This window comes from Rhincodon typus, chromosome 11, assembly GCF_021869965.1.
Source record: "Rhincodon typus isolate 14 chromosome 11, sRhiTyp1.1, whole genome shotgun sequence".
NCBI lineage: Eukaryota > Metazoa > Chordata > Chondrichthyes > Orectolobiformes > Rhincodontidae > Rhincodon > Rhincodon typus.
In genome coordinates, this window is record NC_063342.1 from 40,140,780 (window position 1) to 40,158,680 (window position 17,901).

Below are 17,901 nucleotides of genomic sequence, written 5' to 3' on the forward strand. Positions count from 1 at the left end.
GCTGACGTTTCGGGCCTAGACCCTTCTTCAGAAAAAAATGAAGAAGGGTCTAGGCCCGAAACGTCAGCCTTCCTGCTCCTCTGATGCTGCTTGGCCTGCTGTGTTCATCCAGCTCTACACCTTGTTATCTCAGATTCTCCAGCATCTGCAGTTCCTACTATCTCTGAAACAGTCACAGGAGAAGCAATTGAATTACTGGGAGGTGGGCATTTGTGGAGCAGTCTGAAATGTATCATTTTGAGGGAGTTCTAAGGCTAGACTGTCAAATTTGAAGAACTGAAATCCATCATATTGGAGGCATACTTTTAATGAGATTTGGTAACTACAGTGTCACTAGCACCTGGGTAGATTGCAGCGAAATTCATGGGATCTGTCTTGACCGCATCTGTAATTAGATGTACTCTGTGGTGTACCACCACTGTTTGTCTCTTAATTTCTATTTACTCCCTGTGAATTAAAGGAGTCACAAGTATTGGGATTTGAAGACAGACAGTGAAGTACACTCTGTTCATCAAATGTCTTTCAGATGGTGCTTTGCACTACCTAGTGTGAAAAATGGCAGTCACACTTCAAGAACTGAACTCATTGAATCATATGGTCGTACAGCATAGAAAGAGACCCTTCAGTCCAATTTGTCCATACCGGCCAGCTATTCCAATCTGACCTAGTCTCATTTGCCAGCATTTGGCCCATATACCTCTAAATTCTTCCTAATCATGTACCCATCCAATACCTTTTAAATGTTGTAATTGTATCTACCTCCACAACTTCCTCTGGCAGCTCATTGTGTACATGCAACACCCTCTACATGAAAAAGTCACCCCTTGGGTCCTTTATAAATCTTTCCCCTCTCATCAAATAAATTATTTGCCCTCTGTCCAAGACAAATAGATAGGTCCAGTGGCTAAAACTCCTTGCACTAATTCTAGGCAGGTTCTAAATTGGGTCTGGTGTAGCTAAACACAGCTTCTACCACCTTGTATTGTATTTCTCTAGATGTAATGGTCAGACTTCCATTAGTCTTTTTGATTGTTTCTCTAACTGTTCATGACATTTTAATTTTAAATGATCTTTAATTCACAATTGATCTTTGCTGTTTAACGTTTGCACTGTTTCCAGAGCTAAATTTAAATCCAAGGAATCCAGCAATTGAAATTACCATGATTGATGCCAGGAATGTTAGAGAAGAGTGGCACTTACTGGTGCTGCAGTATTGCCTTGCTACTAGGTAGCACAAACTTCCTGCTTTGTGCTAAGCACATCAAATAAACCTAAGCAAAGTAGCAGTACCCTATGGGCCTCCACTATTTTGAATTTTTCAATTTAGCGTATACCCTGCTCTATCCTTTTTAGGTGCAGAGCGGATGATCTCACATTTGGATAGAATAAAATTCATTTGCCACAGTTTTATACATTCACTCAATCAATCAATATCTGTTTTGGAAAGTACTTATCATCTATACTGCTTATCTATCTTTTTTGCATTGGCAAATTTGTTTATGTAGTTTTCTATCTCATCAGATCTGTTTTTAGAGATTTGGAGAACTGTTTAGGCCCACAGTACCAATCCATGTGGGACACCACTATGACTATGACCACTGATCTCAGTTTGCTAATTAAATAACCTGTCCATTTCTTCTCACTCTCAGCCAATTTCCTAACCAGGCCATCAATTTCATAACTTTCAACAGTTAACAGTCTCTTGAGGGACTTTTAAAATTCTCTCTGGAAGTCCATTCAAATAACATCCATAAACGATCCTCCATTCGCTACTTTAGTCAAAACTTCAAAACATTCATTCAGATTCATGAGACACGGCCCACCCTTTATAAGTCCATGTTTGCTCTCTCTGATCAAGGCTTTCTGTCATTATAATTAATGAGTTTTTCATTAAAGACTCTAGTAGTTTCATGGCAACAGATATTAGGGGAACTCATGTATAATCCCCTGCTTCTCCTCTCATCTTTTTTAAATAGTGAAGGGATGTGCAAAATTTTCCAATCTAAAGGAATGGCTCCAAAATCAGGGAGACTCTGAAAGATTATAGTTAGGGCATTTGCAGTGTTCTCACCTACTTCATTTAAAACTCCCAAGATGGAAACCATCTAGTCCTGGGATTGTTGCATGCTTTAAGGCCATTCTTTTCTTGAAGCCTGCTACTTTGCTTAGGTTTATTTGATGTGCTTAGCACAAAGCAGGAAGTGTGTACTACCTGGTAGCAAGGCAATACTGCAGCGCTAGTAAGTGCCACTCTTCTCTAACATTCCTGGCATCAATCATGGTAATTTCAATTGCTGGATTCCTTGGGTTTAAATTTAGCTCTGGAAACAGTGCAAACATTAAACAGCAAAGATCAATTGTGAATTAAAGATCATTGACATTATCTTAATTAAGAAAATTATCTTTTCCTCAGTTCATTGAGTGCTGTCCTGAGACAACCATTCAAGTTTATACGTGAATGTTTCAAACCCAAAACATCAAAGCTAAAGGCAATGCTGTTGCATTATGCAAATAGAAAAGACAGACAGCCACTTACTGATAATATTATCATGTAGCTGTGTAGAATGCAAATGATGAGAAGTTACAACATACAAATTCAGCACCAGCATGGTGGGTTAATACAGTAAACTGTCTTACTGACAGTGAAAGGCTGTTAAATCACCTCATAACACAAGGCATGAGCACTGAGGAATATTTCATAATTCACTTGCAATCATAAAAATATGGGAAAAAGAACAAAATGAATAGATTAGGAACATTCAAATCCAGGGAAACAGAAGATATCCGACTTGGTGCGATTTATTTTCTTACACAATTTCTACTTTTAATTATATTGCAATGCAAGATTCTTTTCCGTCATCCTCTCAAATACTGAACTGGTAAATTAATTCGCTAGGACTTCCCTACCATTCCTACCAGAATAGAGTCCTGAGTCTCCATCCTGCAGCAGTGGGGTCCTTTTCTTCTCCCAATCCTTCTTTCCCTTACATTTCTGTGGATGGCCTGATGATCTGACTGTAGCCCACCCTCATGAGCGACCTAAACAGACAGCCTCAAATGGAACGTGCTCAGACCCCTGAATGATGCCTGTACATTTGCCTGACCACATTAGCCCTATTCCCTGGATTATGGAGGTACGGTACTGATTGTGAACCTTTTCTTGTACTGGGGAGGCGTAGGTTCCCTGACCGAGGATACCCCAACCATGGACAAACCCCTGGACTGGTATGGAAGCTGCCCTTGATTTAGTGTGTTGGGACCCCTGATTGATGTGTGCAATGGACTTTGGTAAGGACTATTCCCCTAACATTATGAGACATGGCCTCTTGCTTGCTGCACGTGCAGTGTATTTGCTTTGAGAGCTGCTGGCACATGCTGCAGGGGTGTGATTGACCTAGTACACTGAGGTACAGTAAGATGTACGGCCCTTGACTGAGGGCTCTTGACCAGCAAGCGTGCTGCCTGATTATGTAACAGCCCCAACTGACATAGCAAGGCAAGGCATGGATGCTGTGAACATGGAGGTGGGCACTTAGTGAGCAAGCAGTAAAAGAACAGATGAGGAGCACTGAGATGCATTGTCCCAATCCATGAGCTGGGTGCCTGTAACTGATAGCAATGTCCATGGACAGGGGTTGTGGGTGGGTGGTGAATCAGGCCCTGAGCTGCTGTTTGAAACGAAACTACACAGAGGCACTCTGCAACCAGCAGAGAGCTGAAATTGACAGGTACCCGGTTTGACATCTAGGTCAAGAATTTTCAATATCTTGCTTGTTCAGCTTCTTTGGTAAGATAAGAAACTGAACGTTAATGAGGCATCAATAAGGTGTTTAACAAACTCTAATCCCCCTTAATTGACAAGTCAGCACTGCTTGGAACAAATCCCATCCTGCCATTTGGTCACAGCATAAAAATTACAGTGAGATGCTCCAGGCATGGGGATGGACCTCACTGGACTTCTCATCTCGTGATTCTGTCACAAATCCTGCCGTGACCAACATGGCTCAGACCCCTATATGTCACAAAAGGTAATGCTGGCCATGTCACAGTAATTGAAGAAGTTCAAGGAAAATTGAAAATTGTAGCAAGAAGATAAAACTAAAAGTATGCGTTACATATGTATATATAAAAAATAGCAACACTCATTAGATATGTTATCTGATCTGATGGAATACATTTAACGTTGCTGAGGGAAGTTTGAATATAGGTAACAGATCTTCCAATCCTTGCAGATATAATGTTTTGAGGAGTGGATAATTGCAAAGGTTACATCCTTTGCAAACAAGGGAACAACATGTAACCCAAGTCAACCTAACATTGGGGGAAGAGGGCATAGTACGACACCTTTTAAGAGAATTGTCAGAGAGATGCAGAGGAACAAATATGCAGGGAAATTACAGAGAAATGCCAACATTATAGAGTGGTTACAGTGAGGGCTTCAGCTACCCAAATACAGACTGAGATACTGGCTATGGAAGGGACAGCAAGGGGAAAGTGTTTCTGGACTGTGTTCAGGAGAGTATCCGACAGCAGTGTATGGCCAATCCAATAGCAAATCAATGCACTGTTAGACTTCGTCCTTGAAAATGGGGTGGCCAAGTGGATCAAGTGACAGTGGGGGAACATTTAAGAGACAGTGACCATTGTATCATAAGGTTCGGGATGGTGTTATACACTGACATACAACAATCCAGAGTAAGAGAAATCAATTGGCGTAGAGCTGACTTTAATGGGGCAAGAACAGAGCTGAGCAGGGTTGATTGGAATAAGAGATTGGCAGGAACAACAGTAACTGAACAATGGACTACTTTCAAAGAGCTTATCTCGATAAGCTTATCACTTATCTCGACTCCATTTTCTCCCCCTTGGTCCAGCAACTCCCTACCTACGTCCTTGACACCACCCACGCCCTCCACCTCCTCCAAAACTTCCGATTCCCTGGTCCCCAACACCTCATCTTTACCATGGACGTCCAGTCCCTATACACCTGCATTCCCCATACAGATGGCCTAAAGGCCCTCCGCTTCTTCTTGTCCCGCAGGCCCAACCAGTCCCCCTCCACTGACACCCTCGTCCGCTTAGTTGAACTCATCCTCAGCCTTAACAACTTCTCTTTCAATTCCTCCCACTTCCTACAGACAAATGGGGTGGCCATGGGTACCCGCATGGGCCCAAGCTATGCCTGCCTCTTTGTAGATTACGTGGAACAATCCCTCTTCTGTAGCTACATTGGCCCTAAACCCCACCTCTTCCTCCGTTACATCGACGACTGTATCGGCGCCGCCTCGTGCTCCCACGAGGAGCTCGAACAGATCATCCACTTCACCAACACCTTCCACCCCAATCTTTAGTTCACCTGGACCATCTCTGATACCTCTCTCTCCTTCCTGGACCTCTCTGTTTCCATCTCTGGCAACCACCTAGAAACCGATATCCGTTTCAAGCCCACCGACTCCCACAGCTACCTAGAATACACCTCCTCCCACCCACCTTCCTCCCACCCCTTCCTAAAAAATGCCATCCCCTATTCCCAATTCCTTCGCCTCCGCTGCATCTGCTTCCAGGATGAAGCATTCCACTCCCGAACATCTCAGATGTCCTCGTTTTTCAAGGACCGCAATTTCCCCCCCTCAGTGGTCGAGAACGCCCTCGACCGTGTCTCCCGCATTTCCCACAACTCATCTCTGACACTCCTTCCCCGCAATAACAACCAAAACAGAAACCCCTCGTCCTCACGTACCACCCCACCAACCTCTGGATCCAACGCATCATCCTCCGACACTTCCACCATCTGCAATCCGACCCCACCACCAAAGACATTTTTCCCTCCCCACCCTTATCTGCTTTCCGGCGGGACCACTCTCTCTGTGACTCCCTTGTCTGCTCCACACTCCCCTCCAGCCCCACCACACCCGGCACTTTTCCCTGCAACCGCAAAAAGTGCTACACCTGCCCCTACACCTCCTCCCTCACCCCCATCACAGGCCCTAAGAAGACCTTCCACATCAAGCAGATGTTCACCTGCACATCTGCTAATGTGGTATACTGCATCCGCTGTTCCAGATGTGGCCTCCTCTACATCGGGGAAACCAAGCGGTGGCTTGGGGACCACTTTGCGGAACACCTACGCTCGGTTCGCACTATACGACTGCACCTCCCAGTCGCGAACCATTTCAACTCCTCCTCCCATTCCTTAGACGACATGTCCATCCTGGGCCTCCTGCATTGCCACAACGATGCCACCCGAAGGTTGCAGGAACAGCACCTCATATTTCGCTTGGGAACCCTGCAACCCAATGGTATCAACGTGGACTTCACAAGCTTCAAACTCTCCCCTCCCCCTACCGCATCCCAAAACCAGCCCAGCTTGTCCCTGCCTCCCTAACCTGTCCTTCTTCCCACCTATCCACTCCTTCCACCTCAAGCCCCACCCCCATCTCCTACCTACTAACCTCATCCCGCCCCCTTGACCTGTCCGTCCTCCCTGGACTGACCCTTCCTCTCCCTAACTCCCCACCTACACTCACTTTTACTGGCTCCACCCCTGCCTCTTTGACCTGTCTGTCTCCTCTCCACCTATCTTCTCCTTTATCCATCTTCTATCCGCCTCCCCTTCTCTTCCTATTAATTTCAGAATCCCCTTCCCCTCCCCATTTCTGAAGAAAGGTCTAGGCCCGAAACGTCAGCTTTCCTGCTCCTCTGATGCTGCTTGGCCTGCTGTGTTCATCCAGCTCTACACCTTGTTATCTCACTTTCAAAGAGCAGATGATTTGAGTACAGTCGAGGTGTAGTCCTTCTAATAGAAAAGGTAGACAAATAAATCCAGTACAAATTCAAACAAATTGCTGCGAAACTCATCTGGTATGGCAGCATCTGTGAACAGAAAGTAGAGTTAATGTTTCTAGTCCAGTGACCCTTCTTCATGGATGACAAAGGAAGTAGAAATTAACATTAGAAAGAAAAAGATGTGCTGATAACAGATGTAAGGCAGATAATATAATTGAGAATCACAGAAATATGGAAGGTTTGGGGGAGGTAGAAAGGCAAATAATAGAAGCAAAGAGGAAGTATGAGAAAAGACTAGCAGCTAATACGAAGGTTCCAACATATTCTGTAGCTATAGAAACAGTAAGAGAGTGGTTAAATGAGGAGGAAGGCCAATCAGAGACAAAAAAGGGATTTACACATGGAGGCAGGGCATGTTTGAGGGGTTAAATAAATATTTTTTATCTGTCTTTACAAAAGAGGAGGATGCTGCCAGTGCCATGGTGACAGAGGAGGAAACCCTATCACTAGACGGCCTCAAAATTAATAAGGAAGAAGTCTTGGATAGGCTGTTTCTACTTAAATGTGATAGTGCATTAAGACTGGATGAGATGCATCCAGGGATTTTGAAGGAACTGACGGTAGAAATTGTAGGGGCACTGGCCATAATCTTTTTGTATTTCCTGGACCCTGGTGAGGTACCAGAAGACTGAAGCATTGCAAACATACGGCCTTGTTGAAACATGTTTCTAAGGATAAATCCCAGCAATTACAGAACAGTTGGTTTAACTTCAGTGGTTGGGAAACCTCTAGAAATAACTATTCAGGAGAGATTTAGTAATCACATGGAAAAAGGTATATTGATTAGGAGGAGTAAACATGGAGATCTAAAGAAGAGATTTAAATAACTTGCTGGAGTTTTTTTGAAAATGTAACAGAAAGTGTTAATGAGGGTAATGCTGTTCATGTGGTGTACACAGATGTGTCCTCATGAAGTAGTTGGTTAACAGTACAGTTTTCTGAAAGCAGCCAAATTTACATTTAACAGCAGTCTGTACCACCATCACATGAACCATCTCCTCAACACCAGACTATAAGAATATAAAAATAGAAGCAAAATACAATGTCTATCAAACCTGCCCCATCACTAACATAATTTTAGCTGATCTTCTGTCTCAACACTATTTTACTATCACTTCCCTTATCCCTCAAATTCTTGAGAAATATAAAATCTATCTCAACCTTGAATATACTCAGCAATGGAGAATCCATAACCATTTGGGGTAGAGAATTTCAAAGAGTCATAAAACTCTGAGTGAATAAATTTCTCATCACAGTCCTAAATGATCAGCCCCTTAATCTGTGACTGTGCTCCCTTGGTATAGATCATTAATGGGATGAGGCAGCATTTATTGCCCATCCCTAATTGCCCAGATGGCAGTTCAGAGTCAACCACGTTGCTGTGGGTCTGGAGTCACATGTAGGCCGGACCAGGTAAGGATGGCAGCTTCCTTCCCTGAAGGACATTAAGAACCAGATGGGTTTTTTTTCCCCCCAACAATCGGCAACAGATTCATGGTGATCATTAGATTCTTAATTCCAGTTATTTTATTGAATTCAAATTCCACCATCTGCAGTGGCAGGATTTGAACCCAGATCCCTGGAATATTATCTGTGTCTCTAGATTAACAGTCCAGCGACAATACCACTAGGCCATTTGTGTCACCTCCAGTGAGGAAAACAACCTCTCAGTATCTACCCTGTCAAGCCCCTTCACTATGTTCAATGTTTTATTGAGATCGCCTCTCATTCCTATAAACTCCAGACAGCATAGCTTAACCTCTCATCAGTAGACAACCTTTCATGCCAAAAAAACAATCTAATGATCTTCACTGTAATATCTCCAAGGCAAGAATGCCCTTCATTAGATATGAAGAATAAACTTTACATAGATGTGGTCTCACCAAAGCTTTATATAATTGTAGCAAGACTTTCTTTATCTTGTACATTAGGTTCCCTTGGCATGAAGACCAACATGCCATTTGCCTTCCTTGTTCACTTCCTTTGCTCGTTGTATGAGCTCACCCAATTCTGTCTGGAGTCCAGTCTCAGTGGTAATGTGCCAAACACCTCTTCACACCATTCAGCAGGACACATAAGACCCACCACAATCTTTGTATACAAGAAACAGGCACATTATTGAGGCAGATCTCAATAGAAGGTCCAGCAACATTGTGAGCTTTGAATTCACTGAAGAACACTACATTAACATAATTGGTACAAGGAGGACATGCAGTGTTTGAAGTAGTATTTTGAGTATTTTACATTCCATTTCATTTTTCACTTGATGCTGTTATTCACACAGTGGAAGATGGTCGCACTCTGGTAATATCACTGTACTAATCTGCTGGGGACTTGGGTTTGAATCGCACAAGGTAAATTGTGAAATTTGAGTTCAATAAAATTTGGAATTAAAAGGTAGGCCAGTTAGTGATAATTCAACCACTGTTGATTGTTCTGAAAGCCCATCTGGTTGGTTAATGTCCTTTAGAGATTGAAATCTGCCACCTTTACCTGGTCTGGCCTACATGTGACTCATCTGGGCAATTAGGAAAGGGCAAGAAATGCTGGCATAGCCGGTGATGTGCATATCCCATGAACAATCCAGTGACTGTATTGCCAATCAGCTGCTTTAATGCTTACTCAAGTTTACATCTTGGATTGTGGAACTGGAACTGCACAGATGAAGGAGAAACAATCTTTCTGAACATGCACAATCAGTACTATCTTTCCAAAGCATCACCACAAAATCAGCATTCAAAGTTAGATATGGAGTATATTATAAGAGTCTATGTGAGAAATAAATGAAATGGACAGGGATTAAGCATAAGACAATGCACGCCCAGAGAAGGAATGAGAGTTGATATTAGTACTTTGTGACAGCTATTGCAAATAAAAGGGTTAGGATGGTGCAGGGTAGAGATGGAAGCTACATAAGAGAATCTCACACCTCAGGACATTTAAAAGCCGGACAACGGGAAAACTGGGGTCTGCAATGTCGGTCAATAAATGCGTGTGATGAAACTTTGATTTTTCCATAGAAATCCTTCTCAAAGATGCATATGGTTAAAGCAAAGTGCATTAGTAAAGAATCAAAGAGATATAAAGTCCTGAGGGAGGAGACGGACTAGGCTGCAGAAAGATAAACACTGATTACAGAGGTAAACATTTACAGCACAGCGTAAGGCTTAGGGGCGGAGCTGTACGCTGGGGTCACAGTGACGATCCCAGAGGCGGAGCTCCATACTGAGGAGCCCGAAGCACCCTCCCAGCGGCGGAGTTCCACCTTGAGCTCCCAATGAATCACCCTGGGGTGGAGCTCCACCAGTGGGACCACTTATAACCGTGTACTGCCCCTAGCGCAGCTACTCGTTCAGTGTTGACAAGTGAGGACGGAGCTTCAGCAATAGCGACAACATGACAAGCGACAAATATGATGTGATTGTCATCGGCGGTGGCATCTCCGGTCAGTCTCAAGTTCGGTATTAAAACAATTAGGTGGGGGGAAAAAAAGGGAAAAAATGATTTAGTTGAGCTCTATGAAATTAATTGAAAAATGAAGTGGTCTGCAACGGTCCCAAATTCATCTTTCAGTCGTTGTCAATACTGACTTTCCAGTATTGTGGGTTTATTGTGGGCAGTGAGATTAAGGTCAGTGCTGAGCTGTGGATATTCCTCCTGAAAGCCTTGGCCGGAAAGTATGAAATTAGCCGAGAAACCCGTAGTCCGTGCCTCCGATGTTTTCCTGCAACACTAAGGACAGCTTTTACATTTCAGGTTTTGTTTTTAATCTTCCCAATATGGTCACGCCGACTCCAGTGTTTTTTATGTATCGAACAATCAACAGACAAGCTGATTATATTGTTACAAGCAAACGTTGGTTGTGATGTGCAGTCTGTAGTTCTCTAATTTCTGATGTCAGATTTAACTCGTCGTCACAATAGGATTTATAATTTCCGATTTGTTTTATGTTTTTATTAGCTCTGGGCTTTATAATGTAGGCCTTAAGAGTAGTAGGTGAGCAATAATATTACACAGTTTGCTAGTTTGGTTTGGTTTGTGTTGAATCGCAAAACCATGATTAAATTTAATACCACAAAAATCATTTGTCGATATTCATCGTCTTTTTTTAACCGTACGTCCTTGTAAATGTGTTTGAATTGATTTCCTGCATTGTATGTACTCAGCGGAGGGAGCGGATAGGGACGAATTGGCTGATTGCTGAGTTGCATTTTTTAATCTAGTTATGTTGAGTTTACTGTCGACTTGGAGCCAGCTCTCTCAATCAACAGGTTGTGTAAAAACACGGCAATATAACCTCTTCAGTCATGGGAGTGCCTTAAAAATAACAAGGAACCCTTGCCCTGCAGTTTGGTTCCTGATGTCGAAACCGCACAAACTAGATGTCTTCTAATCAACCTGTTCAGATGTGGTATCACAGTCCTTTAGTGTAGGATTTGAACTTGACCCGGAGGTAGGGACACTACCAGTGTACCACATGAACCCAAGTGAGAACACACCTCTGAGCAAGTAGAACTTGAACTCCAGCCTCCTGGCTTGTTGAAAGTGGCAATAGCATTGAGCCACATCAGTCCCACCTCCCCTCAACAGGACAAACTAATGTAGCTTCCAAGCTTAATCCAGGTGTGTAACTGCCTTATGACAATTGTGATAAAGCACAATGAGACTGGTCTAAGGTAGCAGAATGTGACATTTTGGGCAATATGTTCCCAGGCTGGTGACATTTGATCCAATCTAGAGATAATGGTGGGGCTTGTTGCCAGGCTTTTATTAAGTAGCTCGAAGCTGTTCAAGGATCGGTGAACAGTAGTTCAAGGGTGTTTTAATTAGTAAGAGAGTCAGACAAGGTGGGCCACGCAGCTCCAAGTGCTGCCGTAGGCACTAAGGAACTGAGGCTTGTTGAAGCCAGTTGGTAGATCTGTGTAGTTGGTGCTCCTAGATGCTGTTTGCTGTTGAGCTTCAGAGTTCAGGCTGTTTGGTGCAACTAAGTGTTGGAGCTTAAGGATGCAATATTTATTTGGTAGAGCTCAGAAGACTGGAACTACTGTCTGTGAATGAGCTGGATTTGTTTCTACGAGCTTCAGGAATCCAGTGGAACACAGTCTTGGAAATGATTAAATTGCAGGAAGCAAATAGTTGTTAAGATAGTCTGAGTTAGAGCAGCTATTGGGGGAATTCAGTTTTGAAACTTTATATTTAATATTCCTCATTGGAGTACTGTGTATAGTTCAAAACTAGGGGGCATAATTTTAAGATGAGAGGAAAAAGGATTAAAATGGATCTGAGGGGCAACGTTTTCATACTGAGGGTGGTTTGTATGGGGAATGAACTGGCAACGTTTTCGTACTGAGGGTGGTTTGTATGTGGAATGAACTGCCAGAGGAAGTGTTGGATGCAGGTACAGTTACAACATCTGAAAGACATTTGGATAGGTACATGAATAGGAAAGTTTTAGAGGGATATGGGCCAAATGCAGGCAAATGGGACTAGTTTAGTTTAGGAAACTTGGGTCAGAATGGACTAGTTGGACCAAAGGGTCTGTTTCTGTGCTATATGATTTTATGAAACAGGATTTTAAAAAATGTGATTCAGTGATCACTCTTATCTGGGTGGGCTGCTGAGAAAGTTGTGGAATTTGTCTTGCTTGCATCAACCATTTAGTGTGCAGAATTTGTGGTGTTCAATAACAGTTGCCTGTTAACCCATATCTATTTCATGATAATTCTGAATATTCAAATATATGTTGTGGATTGTTTTAGTTTTATAAACTTGTAAAGTTTATTTGGTTTGTTCAAAACCATGGAATCTTGTGACCTTATTCTGTTAGAAAGTATCTGGGTTTCCAAACCTTCTCTACTTAAAACAGAAAAGTTACTGGAATATTCCTGTAATTATTAAAAAGAATGGTTTGTTAGTTTACTTATCTGGAGAGCAAAGATTAATCTCTGAATTGCAATAATTAACCAAGGCTAAGCTAAAAGCATTAGCAGAAAATCTGGAGTTAGTATTAAGTGCAGCAGCTAAGATCTGATTTTTAATTGAAGTAACAGCACAGTATTTGGTATTGGAAGAAGGAAATGTTAGTTCAGATGGGAATTTTGTTGATTTGGTTAGAATTGGGTTGTAAGTGAAATAGCTTGAAATGGACAAAGAAATGAAGTTACATGAATTAGAGGAAGAAAAAGAAATAAAGTCCTTTGAATGAAGAGAAATGCTAATGCTTGAACATGACATCAGAGAGAGAAGTTAGCAAGGGAGGAAAGAGAAATTAAAAGGCAGAGAAAACTTGTGAAGGAACAGCTTGCATTACAAAATTGAAGAGAAGCTGTTCCAGCCAATAGAAATTACAGTACAGAGAATAACAGTGGAAAGAAACCGGTATGACTGACGATGTAAGAGGGGCCACGTGGAACCAAATTGTTGGAAGGGTCCTGAGGCCATCAAGGTTTTGTCTCCAATGGAGACGTATTCCCTTACTCATCCAACAAAGCAAGTAAACCAAGGAATATTGACAGAGCCACTGGGAACGTTCAGTCATGATGTTAGCTGATCATGCAACTTTTGTGTTCGACATAATTTGATGTAAGATAATGTATTAAAAGGGTTAATTTGGGATTTATGAATCTGTTCCCGTATGTAAAAATAATCTACAAATATATTTAGTAAATGGAATTGTTACTGAGGAAATCCTTCCCAGTTTACCTAGCATAAAACATACCCTTTCCATAAGTAATGATTTGACAAGCCTGAGGTTCTTTGCATTTCCGAGTTTCAGGAGAGCCAGTTGAGGTGAGGGAAACAGATATTGCATGAGCTACATCCTCCCATTTGCCTGGTTGCCAGAGCCAAAGGTCATAAGGCCAGACAGAATGACAGGAAGATTGACTAACTAGTTCATAACCAAGAGAAGTTAATATCAGGGATATATGAATGTGCATGAGGAACTGGGCTCTACCGAAGAAAACTGACCATTAAAGAACCAACTTTCATAGCTGCAGAATAAAAGGCAATTTTTTTAATGTTATGTAAATTTGTTGTGACCCACTAAACTGTATTTGCAATATTGGAATATTTGTACAAGAGATTAAACATGTAAAGTTTAGTTCTTTCATGGTGTCTGAGAATCCATCTAGAGTCAAGTGACAATGGGATTTATGCTATTTTGGACAAATTTTCAAATCCATTCCAAATTGATTTTCTCTGCAGTAGTCTAGGAGGGAAGGACATCTCAGGGCATGTACAATGAGAACAATTATTTCTTTAAAGTTCTGGGTTAATTTTTGTTGATATGTAACAGGAGAGTGTCTTGATCTAAAAGATATTTGCAGATTCAATTTTCTGTTATCCCTTTTAATGTTCACAGGCTAAACCAGACCAGGCTGTTTCATACTAGATAAAGATTTCGTAAGTTTGGAATTCTCTGCATATCTGAGAGTTTCAACACTCTCTCATTAGAGAAACAAATGTTGTATGAAGAACATTCTAGGCTATTCCCATTTGCATGATTAGCTGAAGCCCAAGACAAATAAGGCTAGACAGGATGACAGGAAAATTGACTAGCCCATAACACAAATTATAATGTAATACAAAACAAGTGGTTAGGACACTTAGTACAATACATAGCTTTGCAATGTTGTGCTAACTCAATGTTATTACAATTACAGAGTTCCTTCCTCAAGGTTTTCCTTGTCAGTCGATGCTGTGTAACTACAAGTCTAAAAAAGGAATATTTCTATTAAGAGCTTCCATCTTACTGAGGACGTTCATGTTGATCCAAATTTAAAAAAAACACATGCATGTACAAGATCTGGATCTCTAAGGTTTTAGAATAGATTTGTAGCTTGGGTTGTGGATGTTGTGGTTGGTTGGCTCGCTGAGCTGGTTTGTTGTTCCGCAGACGTTTCATTACCCTGCAAATACCAGGCAGGAAAACACAATGGCGCTTTATCGGAGGCTGCACTGATGATGTTACCCAGCAGGGCAATGAAACATCTGCAGAACAATGAACAAGCTCGGCGAGCAGACCACCCACAGGATCTGGATCTGCATTTTCACCAAAAATAAATCCATTCTTCTTTGGGCTATAATAATGTGTACTGAGTTCCATTGAAATCCATGCATCTGCTTTTCTGATATACTATTACCAGACAAACTAGCAAGTAGGGGCAAAAAAAAATTACATCCACCCACCTCTGGAAATATCAGCAGGTCCGACATCAACCATGGAGAGAGAAAAATAGTGTCAAAGGTTCAGTTTTCAGAACTGAGAGAAGTTTCTCTCTCCACATGTTGTCAGACTAGTGAGTACTGTGTTTCCATTATCTTCTGTTTTTATTTCAGAATTTTCAGCAGTTGTGGTATTTTATTTTGTAATAATGTGTTATGCTTTGGTCATGCAGCTTGCTTTCCTTTAAGTTAATTCAAAAGAAAACGGAAGGAATTAAACTGTTATGATCCTTTAATCTTCTCTTCTAATTTTATTTATCCTCCAACTCCTCTGCCAAAAAAAACCTCTTCAACTTTGTCACTTACATCTGTTTGCATCACCCAAATGTATCGCACGTTCTTCTGGAATTTAATTTTATCCATGATAAGACTCTTCATTGGGGGGGAGAAAAAAGTGGGATTGGGTTCCGTTGACTGGGCCAGCGTTTAATTGCCCATTCTTCAGTCGCCCTGAGAAGGCAGTGATGAGCTGCCTTCTTGAACTGTTTTAAGTTTAGGGAGATTCTGATTTAGGGGTATTCAGTCATTATCCCAGAGAAAGTGGCTTTGCACCATTAGCTCCTCAGCCAAGTCACTAAAAGTCTGAAACAGCGTTCATCTCATACTGAGCAGGATTACTATTGCAACAACGCATCATCAGTAGGTTATAAATAACCTACGTCAGCCCATTTGCTAGGGGCAGACCCTAAAGCCACTGGGGAGAGAGCTCCTGGATTTTGACGAAGCAGTATCGAAGGAACGGCAATATTTTCAAGTCAGGATGGTGAATGGCTTGAAGGGAACTTGCAGGTGATGGTGTTGCCTTTCTCTTTCTCAATGGTACTTATGTGGGTTTGGAAGGTGCTGTCTAAGGAGACTTGGTGAATTTCTGCAATACATCTTGTAGATAATACACACAGCTGCTACTGAGCATCAATGGTGGAGAAACTGAATGGCGCCACATTCACACACCATCAAGCAGGTTGTTCTGTCCTGGACAGTGTCAAGCTTCTTGAGTGTTGGAGCTGCACTCATCCAGGCAAGTGGGGAGTGTCTCTGTATTGGGACTTGTAGATGTTGAACAGCTTTGGGGAGTCAGGAGGTAAGTTATTTGCAGTATTCCTAGCTCTAAGCTGTTCCCAATAATCACAATGATTTAAGGCTAGTCCAGTTCAGTTTCTGGTAACCCCAAGGATACTGATAGTGAGGGATTCAGTAATGGTAGAATGTCATGATTGATGGTCGGATTCTGTTTTGTTGGAGATGGTTATTGCCCAACACTTGTATGGTGTGAATGTTACTTGCCACTTGTCATCCCAAACCTGATATTGTCCAGGTCTTGCTGTGTTTTGGACTTGGACTGTTTCAGTTAATACCTCTTGACTCTGGATGCCTCCGTTCCTTGTTCTGACTGCTGATTGTTAACTTTGCTAATTGTATTCTTTGCCAAAAATCACCTGGTGTTGTGTGATTTTTGACTTTGTCCACCCCAGTCCAACACCAGCACCTGCACATCATGCATTCTTTGCTACACAGCTCTGCAATTTCTTTCACTAGCTATGAGCCAGCATGAATCTCCCAGCTGCTCTTCTTTCCAAATTCCAATTTGGGATTAAGCCCACACCCACATTCCATGTGGAATGGTGAAGCTCGAATTTTCTCAGCTTTATTGCTGACCAGAATAAAACCTATCAGCTTTGACCTTCTTCTGGCAGTGAGCTGCAGACTGCCAGGTTCCACTCTGCAAATTGGAGCAAATACCCAGAAAAATCAAACAACGGAACTCTCATCACTGACACCTTAACTTCAAGATAGGGTCCAAGTTAAGAACTGTCTCTTCTGAATTTTTGTATGTATTTTTCCTTCATGCCTGCCAGACTTTTCTTGCCTATGCCTTCCTGGCCTCTTGGCTACATAGTTTCCATTTTTTATGACCTCCTGTTAACCAACATTGCAAATGGTGGGAGTTGGGAGGCCTTGTTTTTCATAGAATCCCTACAGTGTGGAAACAGGCCCTTCGGCCCAACGAGTCCACACCAATACTCAGAGCATTCCACCTAGACCCATCCCCCTAACCTACACATCCTTCAACACTATGGGCAATTTAGCATGGCCAATCCACCTAACCTGCACATTTTTGGATTGTGGGAGGAAACCGGAGCACCCGGAGGAAACCCACGCAGACACGGGGAGAATGTGCAAACTCCACACAGACAGTCGTCCGAGGGTGGAATTGTACCCGGGTCCCTGGTGCTGTGAGGCAGCAGTGCTAACCACTGAGTCTCCGTGCCGCCCCATGATATCAAGGAGAAATCAGGACAGCAGAAGCTGTTTGAGGACTGGTGTAAGCATTTCCTTCTCCAACTAATTTGAGAGCATTGCTACAAAAAGCACTTGACTATGTAATCTAATAGTTCCTATCTTCAGTTTGGATGGCATGGTGGCTCAGTGGTTAGCACTGCTGCTTCGCAGTGCCAGGGACCCAGGTTTGATTCTAGCCTCTGGCAACTGTCTGTGTGCAGTTTGCACATTCTCCTCATGTCCGCGTGGGTTTCCTCCCACAGTCCAAAGATGTGCAGGTTAGGTGGATTGGCCACGATAAATTGCCCCATAGTGTCCAGGAATGTGCAGGCTAGGTGGATTAGCCATGGGAAATATGGGGTTACAGGGATAGGGTGGGAGCCTGGGTATGGGTGAGATGATCTTCAGACATTTAGTGCCGACTCAGTGGGCTGAATAGCTTCTTTTTGTATTGTTGGGATTCTATTCTGTTCGATGATTCAGTTTGCTACTGAGTTTCCAAATCCTGGGAAACATGACTGGATAGTAATAAATTTTTATTCTGGCTCC